Source organism: Gopherus evgoodei, chromosome 7, assembly GCF_007399415.2.
Source record: "Gopherus evgoodei ecotype Sinaloan lineage chromosome 7, rGopEvg1_v1.p, whole genome shotgun sequence".
Classification (NCBI taxonomy): Eukaryota; Metazoa; Chordata; order Testudines; family Testudinidae; genus Gopherus; species Gopherus evgoodei.
The window spans coordinates 116800036-116817886 of NC_044328.1; the positions used below are offsets into that span (position 1 = coordinate 116800036).

General features: G+C 41.6%; 1 protein-coding gene and 1 long non-coding RNA gene across 13 annotated transcripts in view; one reads left to right on the forward strand and one right to left on the reverse strand.

Moving 5' to 3' along the window:
- CNTN4 (contactin 4) overlaps positions 1-17851 on the reverse strand; it is a 643980-nt gene that overhangs the window by 79875 nt on the left and 546254 nt on the right. The gene's annotated exons all lie outside the window — the stretch shown is intronic.
- The window catches only part of LOC115654829, an 82218-nt gene that overhangs the window by 58414 nt on the left and 5953 nt on the right, over positions 1-17851 (forward strand). For 5 of the 6 annotated variants that reach the window (XR_004001281.1, XR_004001283.1, XR_004001280.1 and 2 more), the window contains one exon: positions 13323-14777. This is a non-coding gene — a long non-coding RNA (uncharacterized LOC115654829). Of the gene's footprint in view, positions 1-13322; positions 14778-17851 lie in introns of those variants that run through there. The other variant, XR_004001282.1, reaches the window with a different exon arrangement.

The window sequence follows — 17851 nt, forward strand, 5'->3', positions numbered from 1 at the left end:
AGACATTGATGCAAAACTGTATATTGCAGAACAGGGGTCAAAAATTGTCACCACAGTATAGTTCTCCGCCGAAAAACAAACAAACAAATACCCCAAGCAAAGTTTTTACCCCATAAAGGGACAAATGCCAGAGAGTCCATGAATTCCACTAGAAACTTCACTATTGCTACTGATTTCACATGGAAGATGGCTTAGACACCAGTGGCAATATAAAAGCCTAAGATAGGGAAAGCATGGGAAGAAAATATTCTTATAGACTGGTCTGATCAAATCATTCTGATGGGATGACTGGGTACCATATGATATTTCTGCCCATTTTAAAATCTGTGGCATGGGGAAAATCCATGCTACTACAGTTGTGGGAGTGACTGAGCACTGCTTGTAGTTCATATTATTAACTGAGAAATAGAAATGAGGGACCTGAACAATATTCACAGTTACGTAAATACAGTCATTACATTAGATAGGACCACAGGGAAGACAGGCAGTTTTTGTTACTGCTGCATTAGAATGTATTTTAATTTCATTATCAAACTAAACTCAGAATTGAATTAAAAACTAGGCAATAGATGGCTAAGTCCTGCATTGTGCACACACAATTGCCTCTCTTGTTAGTTTTGCTTCAGTTAAGCAGATAGTTACCTCAGCACATACTTCCCTATACATACTATGGGAAATATTCAGGGATTACTGCAAATACTAAGGTAATGTTATTTAGGGACTGATCGAAAACCATTTAGGTTATTGGGAATTTTTCCATTGATTTCAGGGGGCACTGGATGTTGCACTTACTTGTCTATGATATTTGACAGGTCTTTTAATAGTGACCACTGTAAGTAAATCTCAGGAAAGGTTTACATTTGCTAAAAAAAAAAAGAAAAAAAAATCAGGTAAAATGCTGACCTTATTGAGGTCAACAGAAAAACAGTCATTGACTTCAGCGGGGTCAGGATTTCACTCCTCATCTGAGTCTGATAGATGCAAAGAAAGTATGTGCTTTTCCCTTAGGGCAGTGTTTTGCAAACTTGGGGTGCCACTTGTGCAGGGAAAGCCCCTGGCGGGCAGGTTTGTTTACCTGGCCTGTCCGCAGGTTCAGCCAATCGCGGCTCCCACTAGTTGCGGTTTGCTGCTCCAGGCCAATGGGAGCTGCAGGAAGTGACATGGGCCGAGGGACGTACTGGCCGCCGCTTCAGCAGCTCCCATTGGCCTGAAGCAGTGAACCGCGGCCACTGGGAGCAGCGATCGGCCGGACCTGCGGACAGGCCAGGTAAACAAACCTGCCCGCCAGGGGTTTTCCCTGCACAAGTGGCATCCCAAGTTTGGGAAACACTGCCTTAGGGAATTACCTGTATAGTTGTTCACAGTGAAATGGATATCTGCTATTTTGAAAACAGAAGACAAACCAACCATCATGTGAAAAATCCAAGGTTTAGCTGATCACCTCTTATCATCTCCTTCCCAAGTGACAGTTATTTTTTGTACTGTAGAATCTCAGACCCTGATGGGCCACCAATCTGGAAAGAGCTGTGAAATCACCCAAGTAATTGGCTATAATGACTAATTCAATCGGTTGGCAGGACTTTTTGCTAAAGAGTTGCATTTTCTGGAAAATTTCAATATTCCAGAATGACAAAGGCTTTTTCATAATTCTAAGGAGATGATGATAACGAAGAGCTTTTTATGTATCAGAGGGGTAGCCGTGTTAGTCTGGATCTGTAAAAGCAGCAAAGAATCCTGTGGCACCTTATAGACTAACAGACGTTTTGGAGCATGAGCTTTTGTGGGTGAATACCCACTTCCTCAGATGCATGAAGAGCTTTTTGTATTCCCAATAACCGAAAAACACACGTGAAATCAGGGAGAGTATTCTGTGAATTCACTGGGAGTATTCACATGTAACTTTTCTCAGGTTCAAGTTACAAACCATGCTAAAATATTCTGTAATAGTGGCTTAACCATTTGTAATTTTAATTGTAAAAAAACATAAGAGGCCAGATTCTTAGCAGGTGTAAATTGACGCAGTTTGTTTATGATTCTAGGCTGATTTAGTCCTTTCAGTAAAAATGTTTTCTTTTCCTTTTAGAATTATATTTGCAATTCTTCTTAACAGTAATCTGGAAAAATTATAACTTATATCTTCCTTAGTCTTAACTATACTATCTCTACTGACAATAGTACAATTAAAGTGGAAATAAGTTCTTAAATCGCAATTAACTTCATTGAAGGAAGTCCATTTTGTGTTCTGTAGGAGATAAGTATCAGGAATTAACTATGAACTGATTATATTAAAAAAATCTGATTGCCTATTTTTTAAATGCAATCGGGTAAATGCAGCCCTATGTGATTGTTAATTAGAAAGACCTCCTGGAAGTTTCATTTTATGTTAACTTTGGTGTCCTTCTGTGGTCTCAGAGACCTCCCAAAGCCAGCTCCACTGAATCATGCAGGATTCAGTTCACCTCAGAGTTTTCTAACCAATTTACCACCTACATAACTGAATCGATGTTCCAGATGATTGTAATTCACAAGTACAAACTGTACAAAACACTCTTCCTCAATATGTTGCCAAATGCAGCTTCCTCCATAAAGCATAACGTTTCTCGTTTCGCTGAGAAAACTAATATTAGTCAAAATAAAATTTCAAATTTAGATTCCACTCCCACCTAAAAATGCCCTTGGTTCAGAGTGAAAGACACCCCTCATCATCACTCAGATGTTTTCAGGGTATTGGTCTAATTTCACAAAATACTTTAAAAAAGTCCTTTGTCTCATTTATCCATTGCGAGGGAGGCATTTTCTCTACAGAGAAGTCAAATGCTCAACTACCAGGCCAGAAGCAACAGATCCCCAGAGAATCACACAGATTGCAGAGGATCCACTAGAGGTACAAGCTGCACAAATTCACACACATTCCAGAGACTCAGCACCCACTGGAGACCCTGTGACACTACACTATCTCTAGAGCTCCAAGACTTTTCCTGCCAGCAGTGTAACTCCCTCAGAAGCTCTGTACCTGCCACTTGCCCTCTGCATCTGCCCCAGGAATGATCCATCCCCATCCCCCAGTGGAAATTCCACAGTGCTGAGCAGCCACACCAGCAGAAGTAAATACAGCTTGGGGTTGTATTAACTTCCTCTGTTTGTCTCTCAGCTGCCCTGCCCGACCTCTTTCTAACCCCATCAGTTCCACAGATACCCCAGTCACCACAAAACACATTTTAAGTGGGGAGGACGAGCTACAGTTGCTACTCTAGCTTTTAGCAGGAGCAGTGGACAGGCTATGGTTTGAGGAGAAGGGTTCACACATATCATACTGTTACTATATAAGCCCAATAAACTCAGGATTTATACAGGTGAAGTGAATTCCACACAAATGTCTCAAGGTGCTTTATAAAAACTAATTAATTCAGCCTATCTGAAGTCCAGTGGGGGGTACTATAGGTATCAGGAAGCCCATTCTTACAAAGAGTAATTGTAACCAGAGTCACAGTGGCTTTCCCAAGGTGACTCAGATTCAGTGGAAGCACTAAAGAGACCCCAAAAATTGTGACTTCCAGTCTCCTGCTCTAACAGTTCTACCAGTTGGAATGACAAGCTCTAGTCCTCTCTATTTACATTAGGCACTTGGGTATGTTGAAGGACAGAAGCATTAAACTAAAACTCTTCAGATTCTTGTAGAAAAGCAACTTATTTTCTAATGTGGAAAAATATGTACGTTCATACAGATTTTCTCTGTGAATCAGCTGCTGACACAAACCATTTTTGGAACCATTCATGAGATTAGAAAAGAAGCAGTAAATGCATTCTCAGCTTCTTGTTCCAGCTGATACCATCTGAACAGAAGCCCAAAGGCATAGTCTTTCAAATACAAGACATTCTTTTTGTTAGTTTCAATGAAAAATGTCCACAGTACAAAGATAGATTACCCACTTCACTTATAATTGACATTAACATGGATTTTAAAGTCCCAAAGACACATTTTAAACTACATACACATATTTAATTACTCATCAAAAATACTATGAGAACATGCTAGAATATCTGAGAAAAGTATTTTAGAAATCCTTTTCTCCCCCTCCCCCCAGACATCTACTTATTTCCTCAGATTTTAAACTCATTACATGAATTTCTTAAAGCTTAGCCTTGAATGTAGAATCAGTGTCTTGTTCTTTTTTATATTATGGAAAGATCCCAGAAAAGAAATACTTGATAATAAATAATGTTTTCCTTTAAAATGCATAAAAGTTACTGAAATCAGTTTCTTTGGATTTCTGTTCTGTGTGTGTGTGAATGAATGAATCTACTCTTGCATTTAGGAACCTAATTTTAGCATTTTTGAAAATTTTGAGGTGTATGTGTGTGGTGGGGTAGGGGTTAGGTCCTCCCCTAAGAAAAGTTCCTTGCTACTTGGAGACAGATTACACCCGTCTCCTGTGTAGTTTCACTCCAGGGAATAGCTCTATCTTTCACTATAATGCACTCACAGGGTGAAAGTAATAATTTAGCCTTATGTACAGTACACTGGGATAACTTTAATAGTCACTGAAATGTAGCCATCTCCAGTGTGAAAAGCAACAGCTGTTTAACAGCCCAGAGCAAATGACACTATTTCTTAGGAAGGTGTAAGCACATAGTGCCTCTCACTGCACCCAGGAGGCATGCTGCCTGTCAGAGGCAATGCTGTCTGTAGGCACCACTTCCTCCTCTGCCCTTCACCCCCTTGTGACCCACCAAACACCACCTGAGAAAAGTCACAACTGACCCCAAGGTTAAGAAGTCTGTTGACAGCTTTGGGTTCTTTAGGTGAAACTGCTGCTGGAAGGTTAGTCATTACTTTGACTAGGCAGACTTAACTAGCAACTAGCATTGTGTGTGTGTGTGTGTATGTGCGCGTGTAACAATGATGACGAGGACGACAGAATGCTCAACACTTGCATAATGAGCAAATATTTTAGTACAGTGGTCACCAACCTGAAGCCTCTGCCAATCAATCGCGATCTCTGGGATGCTAAAAGTCCGGTAGTGCAGCGAGCCTCTGGCAGTCTGTCTACCCGCCCTGGCCCCATGTTGCTCCCGTTAAGTGGCTGGCTGCTGGCACACGTCTGTGACCCCTGGGGGGTGGAGGTGGCTCCACGCGCTGCCTCCACCCCCAGAACTGGCCAGTGGTAGCTGTGGGGGCTGTGCTTGCGGGCACGGGCAATGCATGGAGACCTGTTGCCCCCTCCCACCAGGGGCTGCAGAGACCTGCCAGCAGCCAGCCACTTCCGGGAGTGGTGTGGGACCACGGCAAACCAGGCAGGCTGTCTGAGACCTGTTGCACCGCCGGCTGGGAGCCCCCTGTGGTAAGCGCCTCCCAGCCCAGAGCCTGCACCTCATACCTCCTCCTGCATCCCAACCCCCTACCCCAGCCTGGAGCCCCCTCCTGCAACCAAACTCCCTCTCAGACCTCTCACTCCCCTGGCACCCCAATCCCCTGCCCCAGCCCAGAGCCCCTTCCTGCACCAAACTCCCTGCCAGAATCCACACCCCTCACCCTCTCCTGCACCCCAACACTCTGCCTCACCCTGGAGCCCCCTCCTGCACCCAAACTTGCTCCCAGACCTCTCACCCCCTCTTGCACTCCAATCCCCTGCCCCAGCCCAGAGCCCCTTCCTGCACCAAACTCCCTGCCAGAATCCACACCCCTCACCCTCTCCTGCACCCCAACACTCTGCCCCACCCTGGAGCCCCCTCCTGCATTCAAACTCCCTCCTAGAGCTTGCACTCCTCACTTCTGCACGCCAACCCCCTGCCCCAGGCTCAGCTTGGAGCCCCCTCCCATACCCCAAACCCCTTAGCCCCAGCCTAGAGCCTGCACCCTCTCCTGCACCCCAGCAGCCCCCAGAAAGTAAGGGGGGGAAGCGAGTGACAGAGGGACAGAGGAATGGAGTGAGCAGGGTGGGGACTCAGGGAAGGGGCAGGGTAGATCTGGGTTTGATCTTAAATTCAAAAAGTGATCTTGTGTGTAAAAAGGTTGGAGATCACTCTTTTAGTACTTTTCCCTCTCATTTCATGAGAATAACATGCATGAAATGCTCAATACTAAAACATCTCTGACAATACAGAGCACTGCATAGGTCAAGGGGCTATGGAGCCTGTCAGCTATGGGTCACTGGTTGAAATATGGCTTAGGTTGGTATTAACAAATTCATTATCACCTGAATGTGCTAGGTGACCTCTGTAAAATGAACTGAGGTGTTCCACTGCTAGTCAATAAATGATCGTACTAAGAACAAGATCATGGCTTGCCCTGTGTACTTGCACAGAGGAATAAGAGGGTAGAAGATGCTTGGTTACTCCAGTAGGTGAGATATTCAGAGGAAAATACCTTCCCTGCGGCTGCCACTCTTCCTCTCATACAGAAGGCACAGGCAGGAGTGGGAAGTGTGCAAATCTTGATTCAGCTAACATTCACCTGGCAAAGGACTGGAGTAGATTACTTCCTCCATGGAGCAAGATGATGCCAAAGACTGAACTGCGACTCAGACTTGTTTGTGTGGAACCACGCACTGCCTGTTACTCAGGGTAAATTGTATAATTACAATCTGTTGTAATTATATAAACATTAGCTGGAAACCAGAGAGTCCATCAATGGCTATTAGCCAAGATGGTTAAGGATGGAACTCAAGCTTTGGGTGTCCCTAAACTCCAACTGGAAAACAAGGGATGGATCACTCGATAACTGCCTTATTCTAGTCATTCCTTCTGAAGCATCTGTCACAGTCCACTGTCAGAAAACAGGATACTGGGCTAGATGGACCATTGGTCTGATCCAGTATGACTGTTCTTATGTTCTCATTAGACTTTAGAGGCCCGGACATTGAACTTTTCTATGACACTTACTGATGGTCCTTCCAGCTGAGCAGTCAAGGAGCACTAGTTGGTGAAAGTTGCACTGCTATTGCTAGTGTTATAACTCTTCTGGGGATAAAATGAGGGCTTCATTCTCTAGGGCTATCAATCCAACTCCTTTTAGAAACACTAAATTCTCTAATTAAAAAGAAAGCTAAGTTTTGAGCTTATTACAGGGCCTTTAAGCATTAATAATAAATAATAATAAAAGCAGAAAACACTTCTGCTTCCAATAAGCAGTTTTCTGATTTTTCTTTTTCTTTCTTTTTATTTTTGGTAGGGCAAATATCCATTTTTTTGCACTTTTTAATAGACATGCTTCTAAAGTACAGTATTGATGACAATGACATGACACAAAATGACTGTTCAATATAATGAACAAGAAAGAGGCAACTAGGTCTTTATGGATAAATGTGGTGTCAGTTAACCAACATATCTACAGTTTTACAACGCATTCAAATTATTATGAGAATGTCTTTTCTTTTGCTTAAAATTTTTCCAAAGAAAATAGAAATATATGCACACAACTCCCATTAGCTTTCATTGAACTTGTATGCGTTCATAAAAGCTAAGTATATTTATTGCATTTTCTTACTTTCCAACTAACCGTAGCAAGTTTTGCATCAAAAAATATTGAAAACTACATATGGATCAGAATGTCAAACCTTAAAGAATAGAAAAATGACCACAAAAGAATACACACTAAATGCTACATCAAAAAAGTCCATATAATACAAGGTTCAAATATCCATAAAGTTAAGAAATTAGAGGAAATTATTAATTTTATAGTTTGTAGGATGGTTATGTTATAATGAAAACAAACCACTGTCCTATGCAGAGAACATTTTGGGCTTGTCTACATGGGGACACTCAGAAAAATTAATCCAAATTAGCTAAAGGTAGATATTTAAAGTGGATTTGTTAAAATGCATTAAATCTCTGTGAGGACACACTCATTTGTAATTATAATGGTCTTAATTCAGCTTAGTTTAGTCCACTTTAAACCTCTGGAAGTGATTTAAACTCAACAAAATTAAGGCCACTTTAATTCTGTGGGCTGGTCTACACTAAAAATTTTGTATAGCTATGCCAACCTAATCTCTGGTGTAGACAGTGCTAGGTCAATGGAAGGATTCTTCTGTTGACCTAGCGCTGTCTACACCAGGAGTTAGGTTAGCTAAATGATGTCATTGAGGGGGGTGAATTTTTCACCCGCCTGAGCAACGAAGGTATGCTAAGGTAAATTCCCAATGTAGTCCAGCCCTTGGTTAGTTAGGATTAACTTTCCTGAATGTCCCCCTGCAGACAAGCCCTTATCAGGAGGGTATGAAGTAAGCCTCTTTCAGTCAGACTGATTTTAATAGCACGTTCTGAAACTCAAGTGGCTGCAATGTGCTTTTCAAAAGAGGGGGGTGAGGAGGAACGTAGGGGAGTGAGAGAGAGTGGATTTTTGCATCTGTCAGCTCCCTGCTGCAAGTTCTAAGGACTAGAACATACACATCACCAACCTGCAATCAATTTAAAAGTTTCGAGCCCTTCCCCCACCCCTCTCTTATTCAGTAAATGCAAATTATGCACTCCTAAATAGCCTTCAGACCACATAAGCAGCTGCTCAACACGGACTCCCTTCTCCTCCTCTGCCGTGTGACTTCTGTCTTCAAGCAAACAGCTGTGAACCTTCCAAAGCAATTCCCCTGCCTGCCTCCGCTCGCTCGCTGGAGCAAACAGCAGCTGTGTTTGTTTTTTAGATAAGCAGCTTGGGGAAGCTCAGAGTTCAGCCATTCTTCCGGTTTGTTGTGAGCAGGCATTCTGGGATACCTCCTAATACCCTGGAGGCCAATAACAGCGCTTTTGGTGGCCACACTTGATGAGCAGCGCTGCATCACCAGCACTGCAATCGTTATACCCCAAGCAGACAAGGTGTACAGCCAGTGCTGCAGCCAGGGAGTTGCAGTGCTGGATGTGCCTTGCAGGTGTGGACAGTGAGTAAGTTGCAGCGCTGTAAACCCACCACCAGCACTGCAACTCTCCAGTGTAGCCAAGCCCTAAATCAAATCCTAGAACAAAACGGCTAAATTTTTTTTGAATACTTGTAACAAAGAAGACTAAAGCAAAGAGAAATGTGTCTCACCCACAAGTGGTCCATGCAGGTGATGCACCCACCACCCCATTTTCTGCCTCATTCTCTCATACCATCCAACCTGTCCACTGAGGGCTCAATGTAATGAAGATTTATACTGTGATAATTGAAAACAATTGCATAAATAAAGCACTGAATTGTAGCCTCTCTGCCCTAAGCTCAGAGTAATAATCATGTGCTGCTTCAGATGAGTGAAATGGATTGAATCTGAGGATTAAAACTGAATCTTTAAAACCAATAAAACATACTATATTTCTGTAAATGGGGGTGGATTCCTGCCAATCTCCTGAGCCTGGGGGTGTTCTGAGGGAGCTGTCAACCAAAAAGAGCACAATACATCTAGAGTCAAATTCTTAACTGATGTAACCAGCATAGCTCCACTGACTTCAATGGAGCTATGCTGATTTACACCAGTGGAGAGTCTAGACTCTAACCTCTTTAAAGTAATTCCATCAACCAGTGATCTTTAGTCAGCTTGGGAAGCAAAACCTGATTCCATGTTAGGAAATCTTGGAACTCATTCAATTCACTAACAAAGTGAGCTCAGACTTTTGTAGAGCTGAGTGAAATTTTTCATGCAAAACCTTTCTGTGGCTGAAAAATGCAGATACAGGTCCACTGAAACAATTTGCAAATTCAGGTTGGTTTTAGTGAATTGTTTTCTTAAAAAAAAAAAATTGGAAATGTCAGAACAGTTTATTTCCACATTTCTGAAACATTTTGTTTTGGCTTTCCCCCTAATTTTATTTCAAAAACATTTTGAATGCTTTTAAAACCCCCAAATCAACACAATTTTGTTGACATTGTGGTTCACAACAATTTGGAAACATTTTCATTTTGTATGGACCCAAAATTTTTTTTCCCAGACCTATGCCGGACCCAAATATTCAGTTATTTACAGCCATTGCCTCTTGATATCCTTTGCAATGGTTCAATTGTCATAATTACGATAAGGCAAAGTGGAATGAGAGGTTTGAATACTGTCCTTAAGTTAAATACATGGAGTTCCATTTGACTCAGTTCAGTTGCATGGCTGTAACTGATGGCAGAATTTGGCCCATGGTACCCTCCCTTAGGAATAGGCAGCTACAGTGTCACAAATGACTCATGTGGAGCTGTAGGACTAGACATGTAGACAAGGGGGATCCAGTGGACATAGTGTACTTAGATTTCCAGAAAGCCTTTGACAAGGTCCCTCACCAAAGGCTCTTACGTAAATTAAGCTGTCATGGGATAAAAGGGAAGGTCCTTTCATGGACTGAGAACTGGTTAAAAGACAGGGAACAAAGGGTAGGAATTAATGGTAAATTATCAGAATGGAGAGGGGTAACTAGTGGTGTTCCCCAAGGGTCAGTCCTAGGACCAATCCTATTCAATTTATTCATAAATGATCTGGAGAAAGGGGTAAACAGTGAGGTGGCAAAGTTTGCAGATGATACTAAACTACTCAAGATAGTTCAGACCAATGCAGATTGTGAAGAACTTCAAAAGGATCTCACAAAAGTAAGTGATTGGGCAGCAAAATGGCAAATGAAATTTAATGTGGATAAATGTAAAGTAATGCACATTGGAAAAAATAACTCCAACTATGCATACAATACGATGGGGGCTAATTTAGCTACAACCAGTCAGGAAAAGGATCTTGGCGTCATTGCAGATAGCTCTCTGAAGATGTCCACGCAGTGCGCAGAGGCAGTCAAAAAAGCAAACAGGATGTTAGGAATCATTAAAGAGGGGATAGAGAATAAGACTGAGAATATATTATTGCCCTTATATAAATCCATGGTACGCCCACATCTTGAATACTGTGTACAGATGTGGTCTCCTCACCTCAAAAAAGACATTCTAGCACTAGAAAAAGTTCAGAAAAGGGCAACTAAAATGGTTAGGGGTTTGGAGAGGGTCCCATATGAGGAAAAATTAAGGAGGCTGGGACTCTTCAGCTTGGAAAAGAGGAGACTAAGGGGGGATATGATAGAGGTATATAAAATCATGAGTGATGTGGAGAAAGTGGATAAGGAAAAGTTATTTACTTATTCCCATAATACAAGAACTAGGGCTCACCAAATGAAATTAATAGGTAGCAGGTTTAAAATGATTCCTTTTAAGGACAGGATACCCAGTGATTTTGGATCTCTCTCTCTGTCCAATCAAGTAGTTAACTTCTTCATTTTAGCTCTCTTTTGCAGTAAATGGGTTAAAATAAGTTGACAGGCCAGTTATTTCACATGCTCAAACAAGGTAAAGCCACCTCTTTGAGAACTAAGATAAATGCTGTAATGTCAATTCAAACCTCAGAAAGCTATTTACACAGTGTCATTTTTCACTCTACCAAGGCAGGATGTAATGAAAAACCGACAAGTTATTGATGATTTGGCTACCTGCCTGCCTAAAAGAAATTGCATAGGTGCATTATTGAAAAAAAAAAAAAAAAGCCAGCACAATCAATGCAAGACAATGGTTGGAAGCTTCCTTTGGAGTTTTGGTCTTCTCTGGAATGCCATTAGATTACATGTCCAAAACAAATTCTTACACTACATCTGTCAAGTTATCAATATGAAACTAATATCTCTGTGTGCACACAGGCACCATGTGGCTAATATGTGTTTTCTATCCTATTGTCATTTTCTTTTTGATGTTCAGAACAGTTAAGAAATAATTAAGTTCGTTCAAGGCAACCAACCTCTCTCCCCCGAATCTGTATTAATACTCTAACTTGAGACATATCTAAAATGCTAGGGAAAACCAATTTGTGCTCTCTTTCTTATCTGGCCTTGCAATTTTTCCTTACTCGTTGTTTTTAAAATGGTACAGTTATATAGAACTATAGTTAATATAACCTCAGAATTTCCATTACGCAAAATCCTTCCACTTTTAGTGGCTTTTGAGTAAGTCCAAAAATTTTATTTTTTTAAAGATGGTTCTTGGCATGCAAAATGACAGCCTGGGAGCAAACAGTGATTAATATATTTTTTTCCCCTAGAAAAACAAAGTTGTTAAATGTCCTTACGGATCAAAAGTTCCAAAAAATAAAAGTTGAACAGCAAAGTCTCTACCTTTCTATCACTCAATTCAGTTTACCCCCTGCAGAGAAAGTAGAAAGCGGGTACACACACACACTTATTTAAAGTTATGGGCCAAATTTTAACCTCTTTGGTAAGTCACTATGGAATATGGACCTACTGGCTTAACTTAAAATATTCAATTTTATGAAAAAAATACACTCAATTGAGTAAGCAAAGTAATGAACATAAAAAACAATAGTTTGGCTAACTGGCAGTAGCTTCGTATTTGGAGTAGTGCTGCTAGTTATTTGGGAGCTTTTAGAAGATTTTTTTTTTTAAAGGAGGTTGTATACAGTACATTGTCAAAATAAAGATAAGTTAGATTTCAAATAACAGGCTAAATTCTTCTTACACTATTAATATAAGTATTCAATATGGCCATTATTGTGAATAAGGTGAATTGCAGTAGGATAAAAGTAGTGAAGTAGCACAATGGGGATGAATTAAGTCCATCACATCCAGGCTATTCAGATACAATTCTAAAAGTCCAATTTGACGGTTAAGTAATGCTAGTGAGCCCAAGAACTGCTATCATTTAAAAATCACAAACATATCTTACGGCTAATTCTCCACAAACTAACTTTAGTTAGAAGAGTGACAACTGAGCATGTAGGTTGAGATTTTCAAAGTAGAATAGGGGAGTCTGATTCACATTATATCATTTTTGCAGAAAAAAGTGTGCCTGAATTGCACACACTACTTTGAAATTCTCAGTTTGAACACCTAGCTTCTGGACGATACCTCTTGGGTTGTAGTGGTGCCAAGATGAATGGACTCTTCTGGAGCTTTTGTGTTCTCTCCTTCTGTCACAGATCTGAGTGCATTGAGGCCACGATCCTGCAAGGAGCTCCACATGGCAGACCGCTACATTTGCAGAATTAGGACCTAAGTGTACATATATCAAGGATGAAATCCTGGCCCCACTGACTTCGATAGGGTCTGGATTTCATGCTACATTAGTGAAACTGACACAATTAGAAGCCCAAATTTAGAACAGCATCCTTCGGGATCAGCAATTAGTCACAGGCTTAAGTGCTATATGATCAAGCATGGATGTAAGCATGTGCTTCAGCACTTTCTTGAATCAGGACCAGAAAAATCAGCCGTGTATTTTTAGAAAGCAAGAAATCGGAAATGGTTTAATGCATGCTTTGACAAGATAACTTTAATTTGTATGATACTGTGTCATTTTTATGTATTGCAATAAGCAATATTTTTCTTTACAGAAAAACTCCATCTAAGTGACAGAGAGAGTCTCCGTCTGGTTTTGACTACGCAGTATTCTCAGGGTTGCTCTGATTATGCAGAAGGACTGAATTCCTTTCCCAGCTCCTAGCCGATGAGGTAATCTGGGAAAGTCATTTCATTGGTGAATCAATGAAGTAAGGATACCAAGAGAGAGCTGAAATATCCAATACTACTTCATCCTCAGTTTGTGATTGATGTGCTATTAATGGTGTTGGTGAAATGAAATGCTAAATGATTTAAAGTGATGGAATTCTTGTTTATTTGAAGGGCTCAATAAACTCCAGCCTTTTTACTCCAACTCTATAATTATAGCACAGAGTAGGATGCCTTGAAATAACTACAGAATCTCAGAAATGTAGGCCTGGAAGCGAGGCCTCAAAAAGTCCTCTAAGCCTGTCACCTCATGCTGAGGCAGCACAAAGGATACCTAGATCTGACAGTGTTTGTCTATCCTGTTCTTACAATCATCCAACCTTCTTAGGTAATCTGTTCCACAGTGTAACTATCCTTATAGTTAAAGTTTTTTGTAATATCCAACCTAAATCACCCTTGCTGCAAACTAAGCCAATTGCCTCTTTCCTTACTCTCAGAGGAAAAGTAGAACAATTGATCACCATCCTCTTTATAATTATTTTTACTTATTTGAAGACTTATGTCCCCTTAGTCTTCGTTAGACTAAACATACCCACTCCATGTCCAGTTCTTTCAATTTTTCCTCATAGATCAGGTTTTCTAAACCTTTTCGTGGCTCTTCCTCTGACTCTCCAATTCGTTCACATCTTTCTTATAGTGTGATATAAAATTGGATACAGCACTCCAGCCCTCAGCGCTGGAAGAGGGGAGTCCTGGGGGCCATGACCCTCCCACTTTTTGAAAGTGTTTTTGCAGAGTATAGTGCCTGGCCTGTTCACTTTTTACCAAGGCGCCCCCCCCCACGTTCCTACTCTTCCCCTTAAAGCCTCCCTGGACAGACTGGCAGCTGGAGCCCAGACAACAGGGGGTGCCCCATCGCAGACTCCCTGCCTCCCTGGGGTAGGGGCCAAGAGCAGTCCCCAGGCCATGTCCCCACCTCTGGGTTCCCTGGCTAGGGTAGGTGGAGGGTCCATGGTGCCTCACAGGCCTGGCTGCCCAGCTCTTACCATGGCTAGGTTGCTGCTCCAATAGCCCCATACCCCAGCCAGAGCTCGGTTGGGGTAAGAGCCATGCGGACAGCTGTTGGAAGCCATGAACCCTCCACCTGCCTTGGGCAGAGGGCTTACAGGGCAGGGACATGATCCGGGAGCTGCTTTGGCCCCCCCCAGGCAGGTGGAAAGTCTATGGCTCCCGGCCTGCTCCAGCTTCTGGCTTGGCTGGTGGCAGGTCCTCGGGCAGAAGGGGAGGGGCAGGGTAGGGCCCCTGGCCCCCTTTTTTGGGAAGACTCTTCTGGCGCTGAGTACAGTGGAACAGTCACCACCCATGTCCTTGACCTGTCCACAGTGACATTTGCCTTTTTTGCCACTGCATCACAGTGTTGACTCATATACAATTTGTGGTCTTCTCTGACACCAAGAAGTCAATGCAAAGAAATCCAAATGACCGTGCTGACACTAGGGGTAAAATTTCCAAAAGCCAAGATAAGCGAGTTAGGAGCCTAAGGGTACGTCTACACTACCCGTCGGATCGGTGGGTAGTGATCGCTCTGCCGTTGACTCCTGTACTCCACTGTGGTGAAAGGTGGAAGCGGAGTCGACGGGGGAGCGGCGGCAGTCAACCTCGAGCCGTGAGGACGCAAGGTAAGTCGACCTAAGATATATCGACTTCAGCTATGCTATTCTCGTAGCTGAAGTTGGGTATCTTAGATCGATCCCTCCCACCCAGTGTAGACCAGGCCTAAGTGACTTTCAGTGAGATATAGCCTCCTTAGTTACTTTTGAAAATTAGATTTAGGAATAGATGCCTAACTCTCAATATCTTTCAAAATCTGGCCCTCAGGCACATTTGAAAATACTACCACATCCCCTTAGCTTGTCCCCTTCAAGCCTTCATATGGCAGAAGTTTACATTTAAGGAGCGATGCGCCAGACCTCCAAGCACTGCAGTACCTATGCTCAGTGAGTTAAACAGAAGAAGATCAGTTTGAATGTTGCATTTCTTTGTTTTACTGGTTTTCATAAAAAAGAAAACCTTCTGGACTTAAACAATACGGCTTTGTGTCTGTGCATGTGTCTGTGCACTCATATATCACAAAGCTTGAATGAATACCTGCAACATAAATGGGACCAACTGGGAAAATTCCCATGAAGATAGCAAGCATGCCTAGAGTATCTAGGTCAGATCATGCTGTAACAAAGCGCACCGTGAAGGACCCTTATAAAGAAACTTGTTTAATTAAGATAACAGATGTTGCTATTATACAAGTCCTTGTGAGCGGCTGTTTAATTGGACACTTTCACATTCTTTGCTAGCAGTCCTGAACATCATTTACTTTTTATGATTTTTTCCCCTTACAAATGAACTGAATAAACAATTCACACACTGTATGTTCATACAAAAGAGAGAATTATAATGGTAAAGGAGCTTAACATGAGCTAGAATGGGAGGAGAGTAATCTTTTTTTGGCATAAAAGTAAAGTTGGTTTTCTTTTCCACTGTGTGTCTGGTAGCAGCATCAGTTTAATATTCAGTGTCTTTCAGGAAAACATTAGGAACATGAGCTCCTCATTTGTGAATTTTAAATATAAATTATTTTAACAGAAAATTAACTGGCTTGGAAATGCTCAAGCTCTGGTTTTGATATGAGCTGGCAAACTGGATAACTGACAATAGACTGTGGGGCTCAATGTGTGATGGAAGGGGAAAAGGATGAATGACTAAATCTGAAGGCAAGACACAGCAGAGGGTCTCTTGTCATCTTTGCATATTGCACAGCTCAAAGTCTGAAAAGGGAAGATAAGATTTTTCACTTACCTACACCTGGGGAGAGAGAGCATGTCCACATCTTAGCCTGTGTAAGGGCCAAATGCGGTCATCCCCTTCATGGGGATGGAAGGTATTAAATCACAACTGAATCACTGTGGTTCTGCAGTAGGGGTGGAGGAGGGGACCTAGCTGTGAGCTGCCACGAAAGCTGATTGAATACATCCTTTGTGCTGTGGAGATTTGCTCTACAGCGCCTGTCTTCAGAAGCAGTACACAGCAGGAGTTAGGAGGTGGAGAGCAGTGAGTGGATTCATCACTCTGCAGTTCCATAGTCCTCAATTCTTTCAGATGGGGGGTGTACAGGGCTCTCATGTACCATTATTGTCCTTAGGCTATAGAAACATCAGTGGAATGGGTGCACAGTACCCCCACATGTAATAACTTTGACGTGTGTATAGAGAGACTGATATTCTAAAATGAATACCTACGATTTAAAACAGCACCTTTCATCTGAAGACTGTCCGTGCTTTGCAAACATTCATTTAGCCTCGTTAACCCCCCCCACGTGAAGTACGTAAGTGTGATTATCCCCAATATATATAAGGGTGCAAGTTAAGGGCGAAAGAGAGAGAGGGTGACAGGTTATCTATGACGGTGCAAGAAAAGGATCCTATAACTTCTGGATGCAAGACCTATGGTCTAATCCTTGCCCAACACTCCTCAACAGCGACATGATTTCACAACAGTGAGGTACATTCTGTGGAATAAGATCAGTTCAGACAGAAATATTCTTTCCATATATTACAAATACACAAAAATGCAATAAGGTATTTACAGAAAACCCAACCTTGAGGCTTCATTGAGTTTGGCAATGAAGATTAATAAATCATATTGTACTAACTGCAATGCTCCTTTGGCTGAACGTGTCAAACTTTATCCATTTAGCATCTATGGTACTGCTTGTAAACTTTTTGGATTGTGCAATGTTATAATTATTTGGACTATGGAAGATTATGCTAAAATGAAGGGGAATATTTATTTATAAATATTTAAAAATATGCTTTCTGATATAACTACATAGTTCCAGGTAGATAGTTACCTAAATTATGGAGTATTTCTTACTCAATTTGGAATATGAGCATGGTTGTGTGTGAACATAGGTCTGACGAAGTGGGTATTCACCCATGAAAACTTATGCTCCAATACATCTGTTAGTCTTAAAGGTGCCACGGGACTTCCTGTTCCTTTTTACAGATCCAGACTAACATGGCTACCCCTCTGATACTTGACATCATAGATTTAGTTGACAGCACTCTGTGTACCACTTGTATTTATTGGTACTCACCCAGGGCCTGATTCTCTCTCACTTATATTATAAACCAAGAATAACCACTATAGTCACTGACTTTAGTGGAATTACTTCTGATCTACACCCATGTATGCTAGAGCCGAATCAGGCATTCTATCTATAACTGAGAGTAAGTTCCCTGCAAGAACCATATTGTAATTCTAAAGAAATATAAAGCTTTCTATAATAAGATCACCTGAAAAATAAAGGCGTTAAAACACAAATTTAGGTAACAAATCTATCTAACAGTGTCATTGAATT